The sequence below is a fragment of the Panthera onca genome, chromosome Y (assembly GCF_046562875.1).
Source record: "Panthera onca isolate mPanOnc1 chromosome Y, mPanOnc1 haplotype 2, whole genome shotgun sequence".
NCBI lineage: Eukaryota > Metazoa > Chordata > Mammalia > Carnivora > Felidae > Panthera > Panthera onca.
In genome coordinates, this window is record NC_138358.1 from 7,152,447 (window position 1) to 7,174,035 (window position 21,589).

The following is a 21,589-nucleotide window of genomic DNA, read 5'->3' on the forward strand; positions in this document are numbered from 1 at the left end:
GGATGATGGAGATGGCATTCCACGGCAGCATGATGGAGAAAAGGATACTAGGAGGGATGATGTAGAAGGTGCTCCCACACAGGATGTCAGAGACTGAGTCCAAGACAGGGGAAGGAGATTGGGCAACCGGTGGTCCCTGGCAACAGATGGAGATGGCGTTCTGAGGCAGGATGACAGGGAACAGCATACCAGGAAGGATGACTTAAAGGGTGCTCCTAGGCAGGATGTTGATGACTGAGACCAAGGCAGGTTGAAGGAGATCATATGACCAGGCAAGATAAAGGACATGGTGCACCAAGGGAGCATGACAGAGATTGGGCTCTGAGGCAGGAAAAGGTAGAAGGCACTCCCAGGCAGGTGGAAGGAAATCACACTCTCAGGATCATGAGGACACTGCTCTCTCAGGTAGGATAAAGGATATGCTTCTCTAGGCAGGATTATGGGGATTACACTCACAAAAAGGATGATGGACAAGGTGCTCCTACACAGGATAAGGGATATTGCTCTACTATGCATGCTAGCAAAAGGGCGCTTTCAGGAAGGATGGTGGAGTTTGTGTCCCAAGTTGTTGGTGAATATCCTGTTCCCTGGCAGGATGCAGAGACCAAACACCCTGTCACAACGACAGAATGGCATTTCCACCCTGAAGGATGGAGATCGTGCCCCATGCAGGCTAGTGGAGATGGCACTCCCAGGTAAAACAAAACAAATCATGTACCTCTCCCCCGCCAAAAAAAAAAAAAAGACGATGGAGAGGGCACTCCAAAATGGGATAAAGGAAATCATGCTCTCAGGTTGGATGACTGAAAAGAGGCTCCCAGACTGGAAGTTGGAGATGATCCTATAAATAGGATGATGTACATTTTGCTCCCAGGAAGGGAGACAGAGAGCATGCCGAAAAACAGGATGAAGGTGACTACCCTCACTCGTGGCCACACAACCAGGAAGATTGATGGATATGGTGCTGTCAGGCAAAAAGGCATATAAGGACTTCCAAGCAGGATGAGTATATTGCACTACAAGGCAAGATGAAAGAAACGGTGCTCCAAATGAGATTCAGCTTCCTGCCAGCATGACATATTTGGCGCTCCTGGACAGGATGACAGAGTTGGAGGTCCCAGGAAAGATGGAGGCGACTCTTCTTCCAGCCACGATGAGGGAGACAGGCTCCCAGGGAAGATGTTGGCAGAAATGTTCGCTGGAAGGATGACAGAGTTGGCATTCTGAGGCAAGATGATGGAGATCACACTCCCAGGAAGGGTGAGGGATACGTGCTCCAGGCTGGGCTGTAAGAAAATGTCCCAGGGCAAGAAGAAAGAGATTATCCTAAATTCAACCAAGGCAGAATGAGACAGATGTGCTCCCTGGCAGGATGTCAGAGATGACCTTCCTAGGCAAGATGTGGGGATAAACCTCCAAGGAAGGATGACAAAAGAACTCCCAGGCAGGAACCATAGACAGAACTCCAGGTCAGGATGAAACACATCCTTCTCCTTGGCACCCAGACAGGATGATGGAGGCAGATCTCCCAGGCAGTATGAGGATGATTGCTCTAGCAGTGTAAACGACCATAAGGCGCTTTGAGGCAAGATGAAAGGTATTGTGTTACCAGGTAGGACGACTGAAATGGAGCTCCTGGGCAGGATGATAAGGATTGTGTTCCAGACAGTATGTCTCAGAACTTGCTTTCAGATAGGATGATGCATTTGGAGCTCTTAATTATGACTGGCATTGCTATCTCAGGCAGAATGAGGTAGAACTGCTCCTAGGCAGGCTGGTGGAGACTGTTCCCTGGCAGGATGACAGAGGCAGCCTTTCTAGGCATAACGATGGTTTCTTGCTCTCGGTCAGTATTAAGGAGATGGCACTTTCAGGTAGGAATTGTAGACTGTGCTCCAGGGTGGGAATTCGGAGAACATGCTACTAGGTACGATTAGAAAGAGGGAGCTCCAAGGCAAGATTATGGAGATCTGTTCCCAAAAGGATCAAGGAGACAATGATCCCATTCAGGGCGACCAAGAATGCTCTCCAAGATAATAAATTGGAGGTATTCCTTCAGACAGAATTACAGAGATCGTGCTTGTAAGAAGGATTATGGGATTGCATTCCCAGGCATCATGAAGGAGAGGACCCTTCGAGGCAGGAGGATGGATACAGGACTCCTAGGCAGGCAGGATGTCACATATTGTGCTGCCAGACAGAGTATAGACATGGTGCTTCATGGAAAGATGATGGAGACTGTATCCCAAGCCGGGATGGTGGAGAACATGATACCAGCAAATATGACATAGAAGGCACTCCCAGGCAGGATGTCAGCGACTGACTTCCCAGGCAGGTTTAAGGAGATTGTGCTCCTAGATAGGATGAAGGAAGGGTACAGCACTCAGAGGCAATACAGCAGAGACAGCAAACCAGGGGAGCATGATGTAGATCATGATCAGAGGCTGGCTAAGGTAGAAGGTGCTCCCAGGAAAATTGAAGGAAATCACACTGCAAAGTAAAATGAAGGGCAAGGCGCTTTTAGGTACGATGAATGATTTCATGCTCTCAGGCAGGATAGTAAGGATGAGCTCACAGAAAGAATGATGCAGAATGCACCGCCACACAGGATAAGAGATTTTGCACTCCTACACAGGATGACAAAATGGTGATTTCAGGCAGGATGAGGTAGTTCATATCCCCAGGCAATGGTGGATAACGTGATCTCAGGCAGGTTGAAGATACCATGCGTCCCACCATTATGATGTACATGGCGCTTCCAACATGAAAGACAGAGACCATAGCTGCAGGCATGGTGACAGAGATGACACCCCAAGGTAAAACAACAAAAATCACATTCCAAAAAAAAGACTAGGGACAGGAAGCTCCCAATTAGGATGAAAGAAATCAGGCTACCATGCTGTATGCGAGACTTCATCCCCTATAGAAGATATCATAGGTTGTACTCCCAGGAAGTATGACAGAGATCACACTGGAAAGCAGAATGAAGGAGGCTGTCCTCCCAGGAGGATCAGGGATACCTCACATTCATGCAGGATGAAGGACACAGTGCTCCCAGGATGATGATGTAGACAGTGCCAGCAAACATGACAACCACAATGGTGCTCCCAGGAAAAATGGTGGAAATGGCCTTCAAGGCCATTCAACGTGAGTGACGGATACTGTGCTACCAGGCAGAATGAGAGAAACAGTGGCTGAGAGCAGAATGAGGGAGGCCTTGCTTCCTCTCTGAATGATGGAGTTGGCACTCCCAGGCAGGATGACAGAAATTTAGGTCCCAGGAAAGATGTAGGGGACCACTATTCTTGGAAGGAGTAGGGACTTGCATTCCTAGGCAAAATGCTGGAGAAGATGCTTTCTGGAAGGATGTCCCAAGGTGTCCTTCCTAGGCAGGAGGATGGAGATCCGGCTCCCAGGGAGATGGAAAGATAAATATTCCCAGCAAGATTTGGTAGACGATGCTCCAGGGGAAGATGAAAGAGAATCTTCTTGCAGGTACCAAGGCAGGAATAGGGCGATGGTGGTCCGATGTAAGATAAAGGATTTAAATTACGTGTTTCTCATTCAATTAGCAGATATGGATTTTCCACAGATTGCCAGATGCACAGATGGCTACCAACGTGTGACAGGTGAGTTGGGGTGATTCCTTATTTCCAGCTGGGCTCATTTCAGTAGGAGTGTCTCTATTATTGCCTAATAACTAAGAATCACAACACCCAAATCAAGCAAACATAAATAAAATTATATGGCCAGTCACATCAATGGTGTTACCCATGTTCATCATTTGTTTCAAGCTTGCATTGGTCTTCACTCCCTGCCTCTTTTGTACTGTTCACACAGTATCCTTCTAAGACAGAACACTGATTTTATTCAAGAGCAAGGAACACTTTGTGTTCAATAATTAATTCAAAATAAACAGTTTTAAGCACGGTATAAAGAGTATACTGGAATTGTGTTTTCTCTGTAAAACAACATTTGACAATTTCCCTGTCACTTATAAATTAATGAGACCAGAAGTTTTTTTTTTTTTAGAAGACTTTTATTTCCTTTTAGAGAGACACAGACAGCGTGTGTGTGGAAAAGGCAGAGAGGGAAGAGAAAGAGAGAATCCCAAGCAGGAGCTATGCTGTGAGCACAGAGCCTGATGCAGGTCTTGAACTCATGAAACCATGATCCCATGACCTGATCCAAAATCAAAAGTTGGAGGCCAAACCAACTGAGCCACCCAGGAGCCCAATACCAGAGTTTTTTGTTTTTTGTTTTTTTGTTTTTTCTGGCTTGTATGTAAACTTCACGTTAAGTAACTCTCAGTAACCAATTTATATGGACTTTGACTCTAATATGTACTATCAGTATGTGCTAGTGCAGCTTTGGGGAAACAAATTTTGTAAGACTAATCTAATTCTCCCCAGTACTGTACCATTCAAAACCACAAACAAACCTTGGAGGAGCCATGAAACTTGTCTAATCTCCATGAACTTGAGGTAATATGATGTGAAAGATTTCATCAGCATGGTTGGAAGCATGGCATCAAAGACAAGATACTCAGTTTTGCCAATGCTAGAAATGTAGAGAAAAACTCAAATAAGGCCAGATGGCAAAAAAAAAAAAAAAAAAAAAAGGTCGCAGGACAAAATAATGGTTCCATAGGAAGAATCTAGTGGAGGGTTGCTATAAAGATAATTGATCAGATGAGAAAATAATCTATTTACTTTTATTGATTGAGAGCTAAACAAGGGCAAAGTGACAACATTTTAAGAAAGTAAACCAGATAATGTAAAAATCCATTCAAACTTTGATATGGTGGTGATTAGTTCAAAACATTCTGATGGACAAATTTATTCATCACACATATGTGTGAAGATTAGATTGCCATCTCTCTGTTAATTTGGCTTGTTTGAAAGCAGATAGATAAATACACTTATTTGAGGATGCTTCCTGGATGGTTAAGCTTTCACCTTCAGCTCAAATCATGATCTCATGGTCCATGAGTTCAAGCCCCATATCTGACCCTTGCTGACAGGTCAAAGTCTAGACCTTACTTTAGATTATGTATTTCCTGCTCTTCTGCCCTTCCCCCATTCATTCTGTCTCTCTCCCCTGTCTCTCTCTCTTTCTCTCTCCATGTCTCCATCCATATCTCTCTCTCTCTCTCTCTCTCTCTCTCTCTCTCTCTCTCTCCCCCCTCTCTTTCTCCTCTCTCTCTCTCTCTCTCTCTCTCTGTCTCTCTCTCTCTCTCTCTCACACACACACAAACACACACACACACACACACACACAGATGGAGACGCACACGCACACGCACACACACACACTCCAAAAATTAATTTTAAAAATAAATAAATAAATAAACATTTAAAAAAGAAAGAAAGAAACTAGGTGCAAGTTTGGCTGGGTCAGTTAAGCATCTAACTTCAGCTCAGGTTGTGATCTTATGGTTCATGAGTTCTAGATCAGCATCAGGGTCTGTGCTGCAGCTCAGAGTTTGAATCCTGCTTGGAATTCTGTGTATCCACGTCTCTCTGCACCATCCGACCTTATGCTCTCTTACTCTCTCTCTCCCTCCTTCTATCTTTCTATATTTCAAACATAAATACGCATAAAACTCTCTTAAAATGTTTTTAATGTTTATTCATTTTGCACAGAGAGACAGAGACACAGCATGAGCAGGGAAGGGGCAGAGAGAGAGAGAGAGAGAGAGAGAGAGAGAGAGAGAGAGAGAGAGGAGAATCTGAGGTAGGCTTCATGCTCTGAGTTGTCAAACAGAGCCTGACATGGGGCTCGAATTCACAGATCATATGATCATGAACTGAGCCAAAGTCGGACACTCAACCACTGAGCCACCCAGGCTCCCCAAAACAGAAAACCCTTATAACAATAAATAATTTAAGACAGGAAACATAAAACAATCTTATGCTTTTTACTTGATTTCACAGGGCAGTGACTGCATATACATTGGATTTTCATGGTTTTATCTATGGCCAGTATCAGCAGCTCATTTCGGGGAAACTAAAAATATCAGGCACAAAACATTTTTTTAAGAGTAAAAGGGAAACTTAGAAACCTAAAGTTGTTTTCCTAAAGTTGCATATTTGCTTAAAATTCGTGGATATCAAATAATATTACGTGATAGCCATAGTAACACATGTAAAGTTCACCATTTCTACCTTTGCTCTTCTAAATGTGGAATAATAAGTTATCGGGCCTTATAGAACAACTGCTGTTTATTTGGGGTGCTTTCCCTTAATCTGTCTTCCATATCACTGATATGTCCTTCCACATGCCATCTTCTACAAGTGATTCCCTCTAGTGTTTTTTTTTTACTTTGCAGCTATTATCTTCTTGAACTCTGATTTTGTGTGTGTTTGCTATCTCTTAATTAAGGGTCTCACTTAGTTCTTCCCTTTTCTCTGCAGCCCGGCAAGCATCTTGACCATCATTAGTTTATATTCTTTATTTAATTGAGGCACAATGCTTACCTCTGTTTCAGCTCTTTTCTGGGTTTTTTATTGTTCTTTCTTTTGGAGCATATTTCCCTGTCTCTCCATTTTGCTTACCTTTCTGCATTTGTTTCTATAGATGAGGCAGAGCAGCTACTCCTCCTACACTTGAAGGAATTGTCTTATATATGATTGTCCCCCTGGGTAGACTCTGTGTGCTAGTTGGTGACATTGGCTGGCTGGCTGAAGCCGTGGCTTGCATGGACTGGGGATCCTGGGGCTTTCTACATAGCAGGCGCCCTGTCAGGATAGTTAAAGCTGAAGTGAACGCAGACTGGGGTGTCCCAGGATTCTGTGTGTTGAGGGTACCCTGGCAGGACAGCTGAAGCTGAAATGATTGCACGTTGAGGCATGCTGGGGTGCTGTGTATAAGTGCCCTGTACAGGGTGGCTAAAACATAAGCAGTCTGGGGGTCAGACTGTCCTTGATCTCTCTATGCAGATGGTTCCTGGGCAAGATACGTGAAGCTAAAGTGGGTACAAGCTGAAGGCACCTGGAGCTGTACATGCAGAGGATACCTTGCCAATATAGTTGAAGCTGAAGTGGATATAAACTAGGGTGTACCAGGACTTTCCACTGAGAGGGTGCCCTGAAGGGGCCGTGGGAGCTGAGGTGGGTTATAGTCCAGGAATGGTTCTTTTTATATGCTAGTTCCTCTTTAAAGTGCATTGTTTAAGGGGAGAAAGCATGTCATGGGTGTGTGTGTGTGTCCAGTGCAATTGGGGCTGCTGTGTATTGTGTGCCTGGAACTTACTGAGGCAGCAGGCCAGCTACAGCAACTGGACCCTCCTCTGGTCTATGCTTTTAAGTTGGAGGGAGAATGTGGGGCAGCTGGGGGCTCAGTGGATGGAGTATCCGACTTCAGCTCAGGTCATGATTTTACAGTTCATGAATTTGAGAACCACATTGGGCTTGATGGTGTCAGTGTAGAGCCTTTCCTGAATCTTCTCTCCCCCTCTTTCTGCCCCTGCTCTGCTTGTATTCTCTGCTTCTCAAAAATAAGTAAACATTAAAAAATGTGGATGTAAAATGTAACCCTGCCATTCTCCCGTCTCTATGACCCAGAGAGAACTCCTGTGGTTCCTCTGTCATTGACAGAGTTCTAATGCTCTCTTTTATATGACAGTTGCTCTTTTCAAACTGCAGGGTTGTGTTTTTCTTTTTTTTTCTTTCTTTTTTCTGCCCAAAGACAGAGGAGTCTGTTCCTGGTCCTTCCCCAACTGCCCTTGGCAACGTTAGGGGTGAGTGTTCCCTTTGTTACTGTCTGGCTGTCTTGCTGTTTTCTTTCTTTTCGGTCTTTCAATTTTCTATGTTTTGTTAGGCACAATCTGTGCAGTCAGTCCTCAGCTCCTCAGGAGGAATTGTTATATCAATGGGTGCAATCCCCAGGGAGCTGGACAAATTGGAAGTACACCTTCTGGCTGGTTCACCAGAAACGTAGTCAGGGAGTTCAGGCAAAAGAGTACCTAGCTCCAGGGGACCCAAAAAAGGTGAGGTTTGGCTACCCATTCCTGACAAGATCGCAATTCAAAGAAACTAGTGGAGGTGAAACAAATGGGAAATTTATTCAGAGGCCGACACCAGAAATGCAGCAGACTCACATCAAAGACTCTCTCTAAAGTGCTGAAAATACTTCCAGGTTTATGAAAGGAAAATGTGGGACAAAAATATGTAGGTATACACAGGTGGTCACTAAGGTCAGGTTGGTCATTGTCTTGGGCTTGAGTGTGGAGACTTATTGGCTCAGGCAGTCCTTATTGCTAGAGAGGTAGATTCAGTTCCCATCAGGTGATACTTTGCTTTCAGGATCCTGAATTAAGAGATAAGCTGTGGGTAGGGAGGGGGCGCCTGGGTGGCTCAGCTGATTAAGTATCCTACTTCAGTTCAGGTCATGATCTCATGGTTCATGGGTTCAGGCCCCGCATTGGGCTCTGTGCTGACAGCTCAGAGCCTGGAGCCTGTTTCAGATTCTATGTCCCCTGCTATCCCTGCCCGTCCCCCACTTGCGCTCTGTCTCCCTCTGTCTCAAAAATAAAGAACCATAAAGAAGGAGACAAGCTGGAAAGAAAAAGTTAATCAATTGGAAAGTTTAAGGTCAATATGGAGGTAGTTAAAATCTTCTTTCACCCTGGAGGAGTTGAGTTCAAGGCCTTCCTACACAGCCATCTTGAACCGAAACTAGAATAGGGTCCCTCTGAATCCTATTTTGATTGGGGAAAGTTTGGGAGAAATCCAAGGAAGGAGACAATAAAAGCAAGGAATCTGCCAGTTCTGTGTACAAATCGACATACACACCAGTACCTCCCCTGATTACAAGTGTGGCATGTACAGAAAAAGGCATAGAAAAGGCCTTCAGATTGGAAAAAGTAAAAATAAAAATTATCTCGATTCTTTATTTATTTTTCAATTTGTATTTTGGAAAGAGAGAATGAGCAGAGACGGAGAGAGAAAGAGACAGAGAGAAAGACAGAGAGAGAAGCTTAAGCAGGCTCCATGCTTAGCACAGAGCCCCACACGGGTCTCAATCCTCTGACCATGGGACCATGACCTGAGCTGCTGAACCCAGCAGTCTGGTAGTCAAATGATGGAGCCATCAAGGAGCCCTAAAAACTGCCGCAACTCTTAAATCATGGGGTTATCAACATGAAACAAATTCTAAAGGGTATACATCAGTTTTCTAGAACTCAAACATAATTAAATAAGCCCCAAAATACACGGTCAATATATACAACTCAGTTTTATTTTTATACATAAGCAATGAACAATTAGAATATGAAATGCTTTTAAAGAACCATTTAATATCTCACCAAACATTGAAATACTTACATTTAAATCTCACAGCCATGCACAGGATATGTATGCTAAAAGCCACAGAAGGCTGATTGGATCAATCAAGGAAGATATAAATAAATGGAGAGATATGCCATATCTATCCATAGAAACCTCTCTAGTAAGATGCCAATTATCAGCTTGATCTAGAGATTCAACATAATCCCAGTCGAAATCCCAGGATTCTTTTGTGGATATCAGCAAGCTGATTCTAAAGTGTGTGTGAAAAGACAAAGGAACTAGAACAGCCAAACAGCTCTGAAAAATAACCAAGTTGGAGAACTCATATTGCACAATTTTAAGACTCAATATAAACCTCCCTTAATCAACGCAGTGTGATATTGAAGAAAGATGGAGACACAGGTCAAGAGATAGAACAGAGAATCCAGAAACTGACCCCATACACAAGCATCCTCACCCAACTTCTGATAATGACATATAGCCAACCTAACAGAAAAAGGGATATAGTCTTTCATCAAGTGTTACTGGAACAATTAAGTGTTCGTATGCAATAGTAATCAATGAACTAAGTAATTAATTGTTTAATTACTCAGTTCATTGATTAATTAATTAAAAGAAGCCTTGATCTAAATTCATAACTTATACAAAAATTCACTCACATGGATCATAGATGTAAGTGTAAAGTACAAAATTATAAAACTTTCATAAGAAAGAAGGAGTGATGTTGATTCATTGAATCATTCAATAAAAACTTTTGGAGCATTTAGAGTGAGACAACACAGTCTACACCCGGAGGGTCCACTAGTGAACAAAAGGAGCAAGGATCACTGTGATCTTGGTGCTTAATAGTCCAGTGGGGGGACTGACAAAGGTAATGGAAATAGAAACTATGGTAGAGAATAATGAATGGGGAAAAAAAGGAAATACATCTTGGAGAGGCTATAAGAATTGGGGGAGGGGTGTGAAATAGTAGACAGGGTGAAATACTAGACATAGAGGGTCCTGCTGAAAAAGGTGTCAGTTGAATAAATACCTCAAGGAAATGAGAGAACTACCTGCTGACAGGAAGGTGATCTAGGCAGAAGGACCCATGAATTCCCCAAGGCAGGAGTGTGAACGTGTGTACTGATAGGAAGCAAGGAGGCCAGTATAGACAGAGAAACGAGGATCAGAAGAAGGAGGAATAAAGAGGTGGAGGTTGTAGGTCAAGGAGGAGAAAAAGAGGATGAGGGAGATAAGGATGTAAAGACTGCCAGCAATAGACAAGGTGAAGCCAAATCTGGTCATACCTGTTCCTCCGCTTCACATTACCCGCTGCAGTTCTTTTTATTTTTTAATTGACATTTACTAAACTGTGTCTAGACCATGAAAAGCTAATTCTACTTGTAGCAACTAATTGAAGCAAGAAAATGGAACACGCTAAATGATCAATAGCAGTGTTTAAATAGCTTATGGCATGCTATGTGGCCTTTAAAATTCATAGCCCTGCAGAGCATTTATGACCTAGCGAAATGCTCATATCACTAGATGACCGGAAATGGGATTCACAGCTACATAGCTAATTTTGGTTAATGCATGTACATATACCTCTTCCCTGGCGATTATACCACAGTGTTAGAGGTGCTTACCTCCAGGGGCACCTAAATGGCTCAGTCGGTTAAGCATCTGGCTCCAGATTCCAGCTCAGTTATGATTCCACAGTGTGTGGGACCAAGCTGCATATTAGGCTCTGCACTGACAGCGTGGAGCCTGCTTATGATTCTATCTCTCTCTCTCCTCCCATCGCTCACTCTTGCTCATCTCTCTCTCTGCCAAAAATACATAAACATAAAAAAAGGTGTTTAGATATGCTTATCTCCAGGTGTTTGACTTATGACCATTTTTCTTTCTTTTTTATTTTTAATTTTGTAACTTTTCTGCCATAAACTTTAAGACTACCATAATCATAAAATAACGTTTCAAATAAATGATTCAGTCTAGTATCATTTAAATAATAAAGTGTTTCAATTTCATAAATTTACTAGGTACATTCAACATATCAAGGATATTTTCAAATAGTCCAGTGTTAACGTTGCTAAGGTCTAGATTACAATGGGAGTCTAGGGATACCTGGGTAGCTGAGTCAGCTGAGTGTCCAACTTCTGCTCAGGTCATGATCTCACAATTTGTGAATACAAGCACCACACCAGACTCAGTGCTATCAGCATAAAACTCACTTTGGATCATCTGTCCCCTCTGTTTGCCACTTCTCTGTTTGTGCTCTCTCTGTCTCAAAATCAACATTATTATTTTTTTCATTGTTTTAATTTTTTTAATGTTGATCTATTTTTAAGAGAGAGAGAAAGAGTAAAAGCCGGGCCAGAGTGAGAGAGAGAGAGAGAGAGAGAGAGAATCCAAAATCCAAATCCGATTCCGGGCTCAAACTGATAGACTGTGAGATCATGACCTGACCTGAAGTCAGATGCTTGACTACTTGAGCCACACAGGAGTCCATAAAAACTGTGAGTTTATAAGAAATTACATTTGTTTGAAAATCATATAATTGGCTTTACGCCATATGCTATTGGCTTTAGGAAAGACATCAACCCACTTACTCTAATTAATATATTAACTTCCAAAATATCATCTTCAGTGGGTCTGCTCCAGGACCACATCATATTAAACACGAACAAACAAGCAAGCAAGCCAACAAACAGACAGGCAAAGAAACAAACAAAACAAGAACTAGTAGCAAATCATGACGCATAATGATCCATCCCACTGTCAACTTTTGTTACTATTTTTTTTGGCCAAAGAGCTTATTTCAAAGGATTCTATTGCTTTTAATACAGATGAACTTCTGCAAATAGTTCAGCATATAGGTTTGAGGACATACTGAAAATGTAAAGGAAATACATAATTTTATATTGTATAACCTTAGGCCTCTAACTTCCATGAAACTCCAAAAGGAGAACATTACCAGCACCATGAATTCTCTCCCTGCGATCACTCCCCATTCCTGCTCCATCTCCCTTCCCCAACGTAATTGATATCCTGACTCTGAGCAACAGAGATTAAATTAGTCCATGTTTGAATTTTATAAAAATATAATGGAATAATATGCATTTCTTTAGATCTGGCTTCTTCCGTTCAACATTATAACGCTCATCGATGTTGTTTTGCATAGGTGTAACTCAGGGATTGGTACTTCCATATTGTATTCTCTTACATGATTATTTAACAATTTGCTTATCTCTTCTACTGTTGATTCACGTTTAGAATGTATGTTTCCATACTGTACTTATTATACGGAAGACTGCTATGAACATTTCCCTTTTACTGTGCTCAGCATGAAGCGTATCTACTACAGCGCATTAATGTTTAGCTAGCTGCCTTAGCCTTAAACCCTGGCTGTACATCAGAATCACCCTGATGTCTGGATGTCAGTTCCACAAATCATTCTAATTTGAGCTTGGGTTAAGAACCACGAGGGTAGATGTTGAAATCCCCAGACAAAAGGAGGAGATGAATCCAGTTTAAGGAATTCTCAATGGGTTCCTCTTTCTGGACAATAAAATGCAATGCAAAAATTATTTTGTGGCCATATTGACATCACTTTCCTCCCCCTCGCCCTCATCTCCCTCTCCCTCCCCCTAGCCCTCCCCCTCCCCCTTCTCCTCCTCCTCCTCCTTCTTCTTCTTCTTCTTCTTCTTCTTCTTCTTCTTCTTCTTCTTCTTCTTCTTCTTCTTCTTCTTCTTCTTCTTCTTCTTCTTCCTCTTTTTTCATAAAGATCCTACACAAAAAGACTACATATAGGTTTTAAGAGACTCTGCATGGCTTCCATAATATGTTGAAATTTCCCCAAATTCTCAAAGGAAACGTCTTTAGACATGTTTTAAAAATATGTGTTCCATGATACGGCACACTTGAGTGGGAGATTAGGGTATCAAATATCTAGACATGCCCTAATTTGGTATCCCAGCTCCATAAATACTGAGACTGGAAAAGGCAAGAGTTAATTTTCCATGGTCCAGATAAAGACAGAATTAAATGAGATCTCCTTAGTAGTAATTGTTACAACTGAAAATTTAGTTGGTGCTGTTTAATTTTCTAGTTTTCTGAAACTGCCTTTTGGATTCATGCCCAGAATCTGTCTTGATGAATATATGTCAGAGAATGAAAGCGAAAAACAAACAATGTGACTCTAGAAAGTACTGCAACAGTTAACATTGAGGTATCACAAAACTCTGAAAGCACATTCTTCAAGTTCAGTCTCCAATATGCATTGAGAGGTAGGAGAAAACCGAGGTCATGGTATAACTCTTTTGTGAAACGTGAAGATATGTGCAGTAAGTTATTATTTTTGTGAAGTTAGGTAATTGCCTCTGGTTTGTGATGTAAACGTTGTTTCAAGGTTGCGCTTGAATCCGAAAATTCCTTTAGCAGAATCTCCTCCCACCTGATATGATGTTGACTCCACCACTTCACCAAGAATGATTTCTAAACTTTGACCATGTTTGAGTGTTTATAAAAGTTTCTGGAAGCATGGAAGACCTCATCTTTGCCTTCAAGAAACTTACAATATTAGAGGGTAGGAAAAACCCAAACACCATACAAAGCACAGTAAGACTTCAAGGTCAAGTTTCATGTATCAGGAGAAGTCCACTGAGCTGAGTTGATCAGTAAAGGCATCTCAGAGGCATAGCACAAAGAATCTTAAAGGATGACCAAATTTTTGGCTGGCAGGCAGAAAGGAGAAGGACAAAGGAGACAAAAGCAAATGTATGGGAAAAAAGGAGGGACAGGCATTCCAAGAACAGTGAGAATAACCCTGTTGGAGTTTGAGATTCTTCTAAAACACTGGCCATTAAGTATTTGTGACGATGACCAAGACTGGGTAGAAGATGAGGTACCTACATCACCCATCAATTCCATAATCTTATGTAAGAAGGTCTTTTTGACAGTGAAGAATTGGAGACCATCAGTTAGAACCTCAAGATGGTAATAACGAAGCAATTTGGTAGACACAAAACAACGAAAAGTTAAAATTCGAAGCAAACTTCTGTAAGTATGTGAATTAATACCCAATCAATAAGCAATTGAAATCCATGACCAACTTAAGACCCCTCTTGTGTCTCTCTGTTAATGGGACATTGTCTTCAGTTGCTCAAGGGGAAAGAGACTCATTGTCAGTCGTCCCCTCCTCAACGTCTTTCCTGTGATGCATTCAGCAGCAGGGGTTTTCAACTCCACCTCCGACGTATGCCAAGCCAGCTAGTTTGTCACCACCTTCTGCCTACTCTCCATTTTCGTTCTTAGCCCCATGCTGCCTTTCTCTTCCAACCAAAATCCCAGTTCATTCTTTTCACTGCATCAGGAATGCAATCCAAATATCCTGAATCTGAGCAGTTCATTCCTCTGCTTAAAACAACCCTCTAATCTCCACTGTACTCAAAATGACACATAGAATCTGTAACGTGACCACCAGACGTTGGCAGTCCTGTCTTGTCACACCTCTAATGCCATCTTTCCTCATTCTCCTTTCATTAGGTGATTGGGACCGTCTCTTCTCCTGGTTTCTCAAATTAGGCCCACGTAGGTTCCGCTTAGAATGCATTTTGTGTTCGCTAGTTTCCTTACCATTCTTGCTACGGGTCCACGTTTGAATAAAGGACTTTTCTCCCCAAGAAACCTTTGTGGGCCAATTCTCTAATTGACATTCTGTCCCCTGTGTCATTCCTTCTCATAACATTTAGTCTTTTATTTAACAGCATTTGCCACAAGTTGAAACTACACATGTACCTTTTGTAGCTACGTTTTGAAACATCCTGAATATATGGAGCGTGCATGTTTGATTATCACTGTGTACTTGAACCTAATAGCACCTGACACCTAAGGTGCTCAATATGTATATCCACAGTGCCTGAAATAGGGGACTTTTAACTATCTCCCGGTGTGCTGGACTGCAATATACATTCAAGTCTTCAATAATCTCTACCACCAAATTTATTATTCATATACAAAAAAGGGAAAGGTCACCTCCTCAAGAATAGGAAAAACAGTTTGCCTCGTTGATAGCTTCTATGGTGTAGCTTACATTTTGACCTACAAAAGACCCCACCCTGGAGATACAGGTTGCATGGATATAGTGACAACTATGAGGAAATCAAAACACAATACAGTGTTTATTGAGTGTAATGTAACAGGATTTTTCCCACAAGATTTACAGCATTACCAATAATCTCACAACTATCCTGAACATAGGCAGTATACTTACACTTTACAAATTGGAAAAGCAAACTCTGAGGTATCATTTGCCTACAATCTAAGATCTGGCTGGTAGAAGAAATTGATGGGGCCATGTAATTTAAAAAATCCACAATTTTGCCCAAGGTAACCTCTGGGAAATCAGAAAATGAGTGGCTTTCATAAGCGCAGCTGCCCAGAGCGTTTCGGAGGAGACATCTGTGTGGAGCCCGGGCTTTGGCGCCATCACATCTCCAGGATCTCACTACCAGGAGAAACCCCCATTGTTGGGAAGGGCAAGAACATCCATCCATGGCAACTTAAGGTGTTTTAACCCCTGTCAAGGTAGTGCAAACCTCCAATTACTTCATTTGGTACTTCAAGGAACAAATCAAAGCACACCTCGTGGGATTTTCAAAAATCGTTCTGAGAAGAGAAATCAAACAATGAAAGTCATAGCAACGCAAAGCAAGTAACACTTTCCAAAACACACCTCCAGAAGGGCCAGGCCATGGAGAGGGGATGAGCCCACTTTAAAGTAGGAGTGCTCTCAGGTGCAGAGCACATAAAACAAAACAAAACAAAAGAAAACAAAACAAAACAAAACAACAACAACAACAACAACAACAACAACAACAAAAACGTTAAAACACATAAGGAATAGAAAACTATCCACAATGATGAAACAGAAGAATTCCCCTCAGACGAAATTCCAGGAGAAGTGACCATTAAAGAATTGATCAACATAGATAAAAGCAGTATAACAGCAAGAATTTAGAATAATTGTCATAAGATTAATCACTGGGCTTGAAAAAAGGCATACAAGACAACAGAGAATTTAGTATTGCAGTGATAAAAGAACTAAAACATAGCCATGGTTAATTAAAAAGGCAATGACATAGGGATTGATTTTAATCACTGATACAAAAACAGATAAGCTGGAAACTTGGATGTCCATTACCCAAGTTAATAGTTATGTGATTGTAGCAAAAGGTAATTCTAAAAAAAATTATTAAATAATGAAAAACAGAAAGCTAAAATATGTCAAGGTTTAAATACCTAGCATGAGCCGTGCAGCTGTATAGTTGTTTAAAATTCCCAGGATTTTACGTAGATAAATGACAGATCTTACAAACAACAACAAACAGATTAGAAGGATGGTTCAAAACCAAGGATTGCAAGATTGCAGTAAGGACATAATATTTGGGAGTAATCGGGGTGGGTGGGAGGAAGAAAGGTCCAGGGGCAGATGGAGGGTCTGTAAATGGAAGCTGGCATGCTAGCAAAGGTGGAGACTTGTTACTTCCACTCCTTTACTCCAGAACTTGTTGTCCCCAGCATGTGGTGTCCACTTAGCATAGGCTTCAGAGATGGAGGATGGATAAGCCCCCCATTGTAATTAGGAGAAAACATTCCACCCACAGAATTCACTAATTGCCCTGTTCTATAATGTTTACCCTCTTACTGGCATTGCTAAAAGTACCTACTTTCTCTATTCCACCATAGAACAGGTGGATTTTCCCTTGTCAGCCTTTGCTCACTTGCTTGTCGGTTTATTGGTCCACCTGTGGCTTTATTCACCACTCACCGAAAACTGACTGAGGGACTCTTTGTGCCAGGCTCTGTTCTTGAGGTATACCCCTGCCTCCGTGGTGGTTGTGGGTAATTCTTGACTTCTGGGCTTCCAGCTACTACATCAGGGGGCCTCTCCATCACCTTCTGTTGCTTTTTCATTGTCATTGGGCAGGTGTCTGCCTGCTTCTTCTCTCTAATTATGTACACGGTAGAAATCAGTGCTTTGGGAACATGGATGACTGCAAGAACAGACTCCTGGACGTGTCTTTTCCCTTGGGGAATTTGCATATTTGTGCATATTTGTATCTCAAAATGTAGTTTATCCTAGAGGTAGACATTTTAACAAAGCAAACACACAGTCGAGAAGGGGCTCAAGAAAAAAAATCATTGGATGTGTCCCCGAGCCTGGTAGCAATGCAGGTGGGCTAGAAGCCTACAGATATGGAGCTAGACTGTTGTTGGATGACAGCTTCACTGTGCATTTTCAGCCAGCAAGTGGTACAGCTGGAATGAGAATTCTCCTAGTGTGATTCTTGGCCTGGTGTTTTCCTGCTGACTCATTGGCCTGGGAGGGCTGAGACCTTTTGAAACTTTGTTGCGTTTTGCTGCAGAATCAAACACTAGCTAGGTTTGTCAGGTAGTTATAGAATGGGCTTTGACAGCAAGGTGGGGTGGGGGTCAGGGATACCTGGCAGGAGGGAGGAAACTGCACAGGCAGGAGAGTGGGACTGACAGAGGCTGTTTTCTTCCATTTTCTTCTGGGAAGACCTTAGTGAGGATGTCTAGTCCTGAGTACTGGTGACGTTTCTGTACTAGCCATGGAGTTGGGCCGGCACCTTAGAGAGATTCTGACAGTCTGTGGGAAGTGTGTTTGTGTGTGTGTGTGTGTGTGTGTGTGTGTGTGTGTGTGTGTGTGTGTGTCAAAGAAAGAGAGAGAGAGAGAGAGAGAGAGAGAGAGAGACAGAGAGAGAGAGAGAGAGAGAGAGAGAGAGAGAGAGATGGAGAGAGAGAAATCCCAGTATGGGAATGTGATATTTTATCGGATTGCCTCTTCAATTCATTTTCAAAGGATTCAAATCACAGGGAATTTTTCTTAACACTAAAAGTATGTACTGAGTTTAATCCTAATAACATTAATAAGAAAATAAGATCTAGAATTTGATGTCCATCAATTTATAAATAAATCTTTCTGGAGCAGAGGGGTCACATGGTCGAGAAGTAGGGGGATCTGTACATCCCATGTCTCTCAAACAAAGTGCTGAAGCCAAAGTATTTTGAACCCCAAAAGTCTGCAAGGAAAACAGACTGAATACTCCTGAAGGAAATGTGACAACTTGAGAAATGACAGGTGGCTGAATGTGAACTGGGGTACATAAATTGGTCCAGGTAGGAATGGAGGGAAGAGATCCCCTTCTGCGGAGAGACAAAAGTAAGAGAAAGAGTGGCTCGGGAAGTGTAGGGCTGTATGTGGATAAGAGGAGAACCTCGGACTGGGACTGAGAGGGATCTTATCTCTAACTGTGGTGCTTTCTTGGGTCTGGGGCTAGGCTCCCTGTTTGCGCACCTGGGGAGGAGAGGAGCCAGCATTGGTTTCAGGGGTAGATCAGGGGCACAGTCCACAGAAGGAGACAGTAGCCCCTCCCTGGAGGGCTGTGCAATAGAACAAAGCCTGCCTGCATCCACAACCCCCCGGATCAGTGGCTGGGTCTAGGGCGCAGTCTGCACCCCCTAGGAGTCTGCGCCTTTCTAGGAGAAAGTGGCCCCCTCCCTGGGGGCGTCGCTGTGGGACAAAACAATGCCTGCCTGCATCCACCATGCCCAAGCTCAGCAGTGAGGTCAGCAGGGCAGTCCAAGGCAGGAAAAGGCGGGGCTCCCTGAAGCACAGCAGCACAAAGATAGCCAGGAAGACATTTGTAGCAGCACAGAGAGGCACTTCCCCAGTGCCAGAGCACACGGAACGGGTCTGCGAATCCTAGACAAGCGCTATGCCAAAGGAATCAGCGGAGCAAGAAGGACCACCCTGCGTGTGCCCTGGGCACAATGAGGACAACTGGAACGGAGTACACCAGGTCATGGAGAAGAGGCTGGACATCACCATTTCCCCACCACCATCACCACCACCACCACCACCAAGGCGGGGCCTCAGGGATCAGTCCGAGGGTCCATAGCGGAGGTGGGACCAGCCTACCCCAAAGCACGCCCCTCTGTGCTGGGTACCTGCTTATCTGATGGAGCAGGATAGGCGCTGTGGAACCAGGCAGGCCCATCATCCGGACCAGTGATGCTGCATAGACTGGATTAATTCCGGGACAACTCTTGTTATTTAGACATACTCTCCCTTCCGATCTCTTCCCGCTTTTAGGTTGATAACTCTGCTTATTGGTTTGCTTAAGCAGACACCTATAATCCATTCCCTTGATACATTTCCTACCTATATTTCTATACTTTCCTTTCTCTCTCTCTGGAATAATCAAGCCATCTAGTTTCTCTGCCTGGGTAAACTTATCTTCCTTTGTTCCCACACCTCCTTCCTTATTTTCCTTTCTCTCTCTCTCTGCATTAAGCCATTTAGCCTCCCAGTCTGGTCAATATATATATATTTTTTTTTTCCTTTTCCCCACTCCTGTCATTTCCATTTTTATATGTGTTCTTCCAACAGCAACACCTCTACCGTGTTCTTTACTTGTAGCTGGTGTTTCTGGTTTGTTTGTTTTGTTTCGTTTTTGATTTCAGACTGTTTTTCTGTGTGTGTGAGCATGTGTGTGTCCATTTATTTCTTTTAGTTGCACGTTTCCTTCCATGTCTCTGTTTCCTGTGTGTTGGTTTGTTTGTTTTCCTTTCCAGGGCTACTTCAAGGAACAAATAAAAGCACACCTTGTGGAGGGTCAAAAATATCATGACGAGTAGAGAACTCAAAGAGCCAATGCCACAACAACAGAGAGCAAGTAACACTCTCCAAGAAACACTACGTGCAGGGCTAGAACCTGCACAGGGCGTGACTCCCATTTCATATAGCAATTCTTGCAGGCGCAGAGCAAATAACAAGCTTGTAAACCTCATAAGAGAGAGAAAATTAGCCAAAATAATGAAACAGAAGAAGCATTCCCCTCAAAAGAAGTTCCGGGAAGAAGTGGACATCTAACGACTTGATCAAAACAGATATAAGCTACATATCATAATTTAGCATAACAGTCAAAGGATGAATTGTTGGGATTGGCAAAGGCATAGAAGACAGCATGGAATCCATTATTGCAGAGGTCAAGGAAATAAAAAGTGGTCATGATGAATTCAAATGGTATAAATGAGGTGCAATTTAAAATGGAGGCAGCCACAGCGCGGATTGAAGAGACAGAGGGGAAGCTAAATGAGTTAGAAGATAAAAACATGGGGGAAAGGAGGTGAGAAAAAGATAGAGAAAAAATTGAGAATCGAGAGGGGAGAATTAGAGAACTAAGTGATGCAATCAAAGCGAACAATATCCATAGCACAGGATTTCCAGAAGAGAGCAAAAAGGGGTGTGAAGATGACCTTGAACAAATCATAGCTGAGAACTTCCACAATCTGGGGAAGGAAACGGGCATTGACACCAAACGGGCACAGAGAACTCCCTTCAGTTGTAACTTGAGTTGATCTCCTGTACAACATATAATAGTGAAACTGGCAAAATACAAGCATGAAGAGAGAATTCTGAAAGCAGCTAGGGATGAGTGGACCTTAACATACAAAGTTAGAAGTATTGGGATAAGAGCAGACCCATCTACTGAAATCAGACAAACCATAAAGGAATAGGGGAATCTTCAATGTGATGAATAGGAAAAATATGCAACCAAGAATCCTTTACCCAGCCAGCCTGCCATTCAGAATCGAAGGAAAGGTAAAGGTCTTCCCAAACAAACCAAAACTGAAGGAATTCATCACCGCTAAACCATCCCTGCAAGAGATCCTAAGAGGGATTCTATGAGGGAAATGTCGCAAGTATCACAAAGTGCCACAGACACCAGTACAAGCATGAAAGTACAGACATCACAGTGCCTCGGAACCATAGCTCTCCATAATAACACTGCATGGAAGTGGAATAAATGCTCCAACCAAAAGACATAGGGTATCAGAATGGATAATACAAAACAAGACCCATCTATTTGCTGTCTTACAAGAGACCCCTTTCAGACCTGAGGACACCTTACTATTGAAAGTGGGGGGATGGAGAACTACCTTTCATGCTACTGGGAGTCAAGAGGAAGCTGTATTAGCCATACTTATATCAGACAAACTTGACTTTAAATTAAAGTTTGTAGCAAGAGATGTAAGGGCATTATTAAATAATTACTGTGTCTGTCCATCAGGAGGAGCTAACAATTATAATGAGTATGCAGTGAATTCGGAAGCACACAAAGATTTAAAACATTTAATCACAAACATTAACAATCTCATTGATAAGAATATGGTAATTGCAGGGGGCTTTAATACTCAACTTACAACAAAGGACAGAAAATCTAGAC